This window comes from Palaemon carinicauda, chromosome 7 (assembly GCF_036898095.1).
Source record: "Palaemon carinicauda isolate YSFRI2023 chromosome 7, ASM3689809v2, whole genome shotgun sequence".
NCBI classification, from domain to species: Eukaryota; Metazoa; Arthropoda; class Malacostraca; order Decapoda; family Palaemonidae; genus Palaemon; species Palaemon carinicauda.
The window spans coordinates 45,013,432-45,021,175 of NC_090731.1; the positions used below are offsets into that span (position 1 = coordinate 45,013,432).

General features: G+C 34.7%; 1 pseudogene; it reads right to left on the reverse strand.

The window, feature by feature from the left end:
- Positions 1 to 3,168: 3,168 nt before the first annotated feature.
- LOC137644269 (uncharacterized) lies at positions 3,169 to 5,215 on the reverse strand (annotated as a pseudogene).
- Positions 5,216 to 7,744: the final 2,529 nt, after the last annotated feature.

A 7,744-nucleotide genomic window follows, 5' to 3' on the forward strand; every position in this document is an offset into this window, starting at 1 on the left:
ATTTTCTGTAACAAAATATTATTATTATTATTATTATTATTATTATTATTATTATTATTATTATTATTATTATTATTATTAGCTAAGCTATAATCCCAGGAGAAAAATCAGAATGCTATAAGCTTAATGGCCCTAACAGGAAAAAATAGCCCAATAAGGAAAAGAAACAATGGAATAATCAAACTGTATGAAAACTAATCTAAGATTAAAAAAATAAGATAAAATATTTCAAGAACAGTGACAATATTTAAATTAAACTTTCATTATGAAAGTTTCAAATCTAAAATGTAAAAGCTTGAATAAAAAAGCTAACGGGAGATAAATACGATATCACTGTGTACCCAAGTGTACACTCAAGTAAGAGAATTCTACCCCAAGACAGTGGAAGTCCAGGTTATAGAGGCTATGGCTCTACCCAAGAAGGCTAGCGAACAATGGTTTGATTTTGGAGTGTCATTCTCCCAGAGGACCGCTTATCATAATTAAAGAGTCTCTTCTACACTTACTGTGGGGAAATTAGCCAATAAAAAAATATAGTACTGTAGGTAACCTCTTGAGCAAAAATCAATCGTTTGGTAATCTCAGTGTTGCCAGGTGTATGAGGACAGAAGAGAGTGAGTTGAGGAAAGAATAGGCCAGACTACTCGGCGTATGTGTAAGGAAAAGAAAAAAATAATATCACTGTGTACCCAAGTGTACACTCAAGTAAGAGAATTCTACCCCAAGACAGTGGAAGTCCAGGTTATAGAGGCTATGGCTCTACCCAAGAAGGCTAGCGAACAATGGTTTGATTTTGGAGTGTCATTCTCCCAGAGGACCGCTTATCATAATTAAAGAGTCTCTTCTACACTTACTGTGGGGAAATTAGCCAATAAAAAAATATAGTACTGTAGGTAACCTCTTGAGCAAAAATCAATCGTTTGGTAATCTCAGTGTTGCCAGGTGTATGAGGACAGAAGAGAGTGAGTTGAGGAAAGAATAGGCCAGACTACTCGGCGTATGTGTAAGGAAAAGAAAAAAATAAAAAAGAGCCATAACCGGAGAGATGGATCCAATCAAAGGAACCAATAAGTCTCTAGCCGTAGTATCTCAACGGATGGCTAGCGCCCTGGCTAACCTATTACCAACTTGGATAAACGCAAATACTTCACTATGGCATTGGGTAGTACCGGTGGAGAGAAAATTAATAATAAGTAGTGCTCATAGTACATAAGCACTGGGGATATTGTTATATCTTAGTAACAATCGACGAAGTTCATGGCCTTCCAACTGTCGGCTAAAATAGTTAAAGAAAAACTCCAAATAATTTTATCGAGGAAAGTTACATTTATATATAGGATCATCACACATTGAAGGAGGGTAAAGCATGTCGCTCTTGGAGGCCATAAAGTGGCACTTCATTTTATGGCATTGAATGAAATAGCTGACACCATCACAGGTGTTTTCATCGTCGCTGTCCCGTGCTCACATAGCATGTCTTTGAAAGGAGGAATTCAACGTAAAATAGTTTTTCTCATTAAATTGCCATGAATTGGTTTGCATCATGTTATCAATAAAGTCCATAACTGTATGTAAAACTTACACTCAGATAAAAATCTTTCAGCTTATTGAAATTACCCTTGTGTTAGTATTTGAGAGAGAGAGAGAGAGAGAGAGAGAGAGAGAGAGAGAGAGAGAGAGAGAGAGAGAGAGAGAGAGAGAGAGAGACATCGGATATGAAAGCTTAATATATTAGGAAATATCATATAATAAAGATAATTGAATATTCTGAAATATGGTCGAGTGAATTATGATAATTAGAAACAATTTACCAGACTGCAGTTTCAGGTGATACCGTAATTGTAGGCTCAGCAATACAGTGTTTCATTAGAGAGTTATGTTGCAATTATGTATTACTATGAGATTCAGGGCCTCTGTAACATGGTTTTTTCGCAATAACTTTTTTTCTATGAATTTCATAAATATAACGCTTATTCAGAATGCACATTATATCTACACATAAATTTTGACTATACTTTGCATTACGTAGGTTGAATAAATTTGGTACTTTATTAAGTAAAAGTAACGATTTTTTAAGACGGGCCAACTTACTCAGAGAAAAGGTTTCGAACGCACTCGTTACGTAACTTATGACGGCATTTCTTCTCTCTTTCTCGATCGATGATTGGTTATACGTAACGAAGGCTATACCTCTGCCAACAATAACACAAAAGTGTAAATAAAAGCAAAGCAGTACACCTTTATGAATTCTGAAACCCCTCCACTGAGAATTGTCATAATGAACAAACGAACAAAATATGTTAATAAATACAAAAACACTTCGATTATTTGTCTAACTCCCAAAATAAGTTTCCTAAGAAATTACAGTCTACTTTATAGGTCACAATCAGATTGACAAAGTGTATGGAATAGTTGGTAATTTTCAAAAACGTAGTAGACCAACTTGATTTGATAACTGCTATATCCAATGTCAAGCAATTTTTATTCATTGTCTATCTACCTACCTATTTACTGTAAAAAAAAAGATAGCCGGTACTGTATTTTGGCTTTAAACCTTCACCAATAATTATTGTCAGAATGATGACTTCATGAGGATCCACCCACTTTGGCCTTGTTATAATTCAAGATAACACTGAAGGCTATCATGGGCATTGTTGGATCAGAAAATTTAAATTCTGGCTATAAAAACTCATTTCTCGAGTAGTTTTAAGAAGTGCTAAATGATCCTCAAGGATCCCAGCAGTTGGCCTAAACGTTTAATTCATGTATACTACTGTTGCGGCACTACTGCTACAGTAGTATTACTACACTAGCACAGATACCCCACCCACATTTATGTATCGTTCCGCCATTCATAAAGTCTTTGTCATTTTTTTTCACTGTGCAATAAGCCATGGCCTCCTCAGAAATTAAGTTTAACATTAGATGATAGGTTATTTCATCAAGCTGACAAATTATGGCAACTGGGTATGTTATTGCCGATGTTGAAGCTAAAGATAAAGTAAGGTATCATTCCTTCATTGCATTTTCATCTTTACTACTACTATTTGTTTTGCTACATGTAGTAATTATTTTAAAGGATAAATGAATTATGTTCACTAAAATGAACATAAATATAAATTCCCATTAGATGTACAAATAAAACTCCTAAAACTATTCATGATTTATTTACAAAACGCAGTCATCATCACTCTCGAGGAAAAGATCATCTTCCCAGTCCTCATCATCACTGGCCAGGCTAATGATGACTGGGTCTACTGTCTCTCGGATATTGTCCGACTCCCAATACTCCTCTTCGAAATGACGGGATTGTCGAACTGCTCCTGGCCACACTTCTGGGGTAACAGAAAGCCTGGCTTCCTCCAACCTGTCCTGCAGGTCGGATCAAGTAAATCGACGGAGGGAGGAACGTACGTGTCTCTTCATGAACCCTCACACCTGTTCAATTGCATTGAGCTCAGGGTGAGCGGGGGGCAAACGCAAAACCTCTTGGCCCCATTCACGGATGATGTTATCAATCTCATACCTTCGCTCCGGGCGATTCTTTTGGCAAATAAGCAGCAGCTCCGTGCATGTGGCAGAAGGTCGGAACGATATCCTGCTCTGTTCTAGCCACCTGACGAGAGAACATAATAGAACATTAACACCTTAGAGATAGATAATAAATTGTTACATGTAGTACAAGCAATAAAGTGCAATTTGATCAAGTTCCCATTAAAATAGGTTAATCGATTCTTCAAACAATTTATGTGTGTGTATATATATATATATATATATATATATATATATATATATATATATATATATATATATATATATATATATATATATATATATATATATATATATATATATATATATATATATATATATATATATATATATATATATATATATATATATATATATATTTACATGTATATATATATACATATAAGTATATATATATATATATATATATATATATATATATATATATATATATATATATATATATATATATATATATATATATATATATATATATATATATATATATATATATATATATATATATATATATATATATATATATATGAAAGTCATTAGAATTACCTGACGAGATCTGCCTTTTTGGTTGCTGATGTGGGGCATCGTCTCTCCTCGAGCAGTGTGCTATGATTTGGTGCATTATCAAGCACAAGTACAGATGGCTCGGGAAGGGAAGGCAGAAGTTGCGTCGTTAGCCACTGTTTGAACAACTTTGCGTTCATCTCGCCATGGTAGTCTCCCTGATTAGTCTTGGCCAGGTAGCACAGGTATGAACCATCTATAAAGCCCTCATTCGTGCCAGCTGCCACAACCACAAAACGCTCACCTTCTCCAGGAGGAACCTGACAACTGTAAGTGATATCCTCTGTAGTGTCTGCCCATTCCCTGTTGTGGGCCATCCTCGTCGTAAACCAGGTTTCATCTACATAAACGACCACTTTCCCCTCCTCCCGCTGGCGTCGTAGATCACGGAGAGCAGTTATCCGGCGGCATACAATTTCCAGAGATTCCTTCCTCACATACATCTTACGTTGGGAAGTTTTATACTTGAATCCCATAGAATGCAAGAGTCGAAGTACTGAAGCCCATGATGTCATTTCCAGAATAATGCCAGCTGTTTTGAGGTCATTTGTCAAGGAACCAACAGTAAAATGCTCTTTTTCGGCAAACTTTCTGTGGATACAGCGACGAACGGCACCAATAGTAAAGTTATCAAAGACAGGCGGCACTTATGATCCTGACGATGGTGAAGGAACGGAACTGGAGGCACGGTTGACTGTGACCCTCACTGCACCTGCAGTCATGCCCAAAACATAGCCAACACGGTCGTACGGCCTAAGAAGAAGAAAAGAAATTATATCGGATTATCCGTTGGTCTGGCGGAGATTTTAGCACCAAATTCTTATTTTAACAAAAATAGTTATATAAAGACTGTTTACATACAATCTCTCTCTTTCTCTCTCTCTTGGTGGCATAGTAAATAGTTAATGGAAATGTTCAAAAGCCTGAATGACATTACAAGTATTATAATCATGTTACGCTAGGTACAAATCAGACCAAAAACATTGGATTTAAACTAGAAACTGGATAATTACCTATTCAGGCTATAGTAAATATGGCCACGGGCTTTCTCTTGACTGTATAAAGTTGCAAGTCGTAAGACAAATGCAGTTTTGCAACCACGGGGGCAATTCCAAATCCTGTTAGCCATTCTTGAATGTTATGGTTTTCAGAGTCGATGGAAGAAGGTGAATGGGTGTCTGGTGGCTGGGCGGGGCAAAATTTTGTCCAAAGCTGTTTACATTGCTTACGTAATGAATGTTTTCGACTCTTGGCTCGTTATCACTGGCCATGGCGTCGGCTAGGTCATTTTTACTCTATAAAAATTCAAACTATTGGGTTTAGGTTATTGATAATGCTGACAAAATTTGTGTGTGGTTGTAAAATATACATATGTCAACTTTCAGCTACATACGATGCTTTGTTAAGGAGCAAAGTCCAAAAAACCGTGTTACAGAGGCCCTGAATCTTATAGTAAATTATTGCAAAATTAACTTTTTTGAGTTTATTAAAAAAACTGTTGAATAGACAATATGTTGAAATATACAGAGATCAGGGTAATATCAGAATTGAAATTATGTAAAACTGGTATTGGTTGTTACTAACGAAATTATCACAAAGTCCTTCATAATTTCTTTATCTATTAACAATTTATTTATTAGTTAAGAGGAAATATAACTCCAATAAGATATCGTTTATTAGTTAGCAATATGATAATGCAGATACAGAATGTCATCCACTGATTATTGAACAGATTCATAGATTAAATCTTGGTTCCAATCACTTGCTAAATTTGTTTTATGTTAGGATGAAGTTCGTTGTGTAATTTCATAAAAAAAAAAAAATAAATAAATAAAAAAAAAAAATAAAAATTCGACAATGACGTAGAGAGACTCAATATTATGACAAAAGCCAGGAGAAAAAAAAGTCTAAGTTTTGCTTAGCTACCATTATCATGAGATTTTTTTTAAAACATATTGATACGCGATTCCTCAAAAAAAAAATATCTGATAGTAATTTGTGGGTTAACGTCTATGCTCAGTAATAATTGTTCAAATAATCTCCCATTAAGCTATTAATCATCCATTTGGAGAACTTGAAGTAGATCTATGTAGTAGAAAATTGGACATAACATTGATAACAGAAATGACCAATGTAATTAAAAGATTCTAATAACTAACAAATAATCATTGTAACTTATTTCTTGTTCTTCGAAAACATTACTAAACAATAGGGAAAAAATACTATTACATTTCTATTTATAACTTCAATGTAACTCGTAGTCCCTCCTTTAGCTATGAATTCTTAAATCCACTGAGTTCAAATTATTCTTGTTTATGGTTTGTTCTTTAGAATTAATTTAACTGGCTGTAATCAGTACTAATAATATTAGCCACTGCCTAGTAAATGAATAATTTATCCTCTCTGCCCTCTCTGTCTCTCTCCTGCATATGTTCGATATGAATTTATTACAAATGTAATAAACATGGTAAGCGAAATTAAACTGTTGAAGGGAGCATCTGAATATGAACTCCATTTTTGTCTAACATTAAGTTTTTCATTTATACATTTAAATTAAAATGAATGAATTACTTTCTAAGCTACAACCCGATTTGGAAAAGCAGAAAACTGTGAGCCCAGGGGCTCCAACAGGAAGGATACCCCAGTAGGGAAAATGAAAAAAAAAAAAATATCTTAAAAACAACAACATCAAAACAAATATCTCCTACATAAAATATAAAAACTTCAGCCTAATAAGAAGAGAAATATGATAAAATAGCGAGTCCGAGTGTGGCCTCAAGCAAGAGAACTAACTCTAACCCGAGACATTGGAAGACCATGGTACTGAAGGTATGGAACTACCCAAGACTAGAAAACAATGGTTTGATTTTGGAGTATCCTTCTCCTAGAAGAGCTGCGTACCATAGCTAACGAGTCTCCTCTTCCATTAGTAAGAGGAAAGTGCCTACTGAACAATGACAGTATAGTAACCCCTTGGGGGAAGAAGAATTGTTGGGTAGTCTCAGTGTTGTCAGATATATGATGACAGAGGGGAGTATTTAAAGAAAAGAGTATTCGGTGTATGTACATCCAGTGTAGTACTCCCTGGCCAGTCAAAGGACACCATAGCTCTCTAGTGGTAGTATCTAATAATAAGCAATAAAAAGGATTTTTTTTTTATTACTGAATTGAAGTTTTCATATAGTGAATAGTTTGTTGATATGACATAAATGATTTATGTTTGATTTTGGGAAAAAAAATACGTCCGCATAAATCTCGGTGCTGATTAACAGTTATGGGTGTAAGAAATGTGAACAGTGTTTCCAGCAGACTGACTAAGATTCCCAAGGTACTTCTGGATGAAGGAAAGGTTCAGAATAAGTGGGTGACAGAAAATAGTTTTGTATTGACTGAAGTAAAATAATACGGGATTGGCAAAGGTAAAATACTTGATAAAAGAGGAAGGGTGTAAAATGATTTATAGGGGACGGAAGGCATTGATTTAGACGAAGATCAGGTGTTTATTATAAAACACGTGGAAGATATAAAAAAAAAAAAAATAAAGAGAAAAGGTACAATTAGCCTATAGGGGGCTGAAAATGTAAGAATTCGAAGAATCAGTTTCATGTATTTTGTTACTGCAAGTAATGAT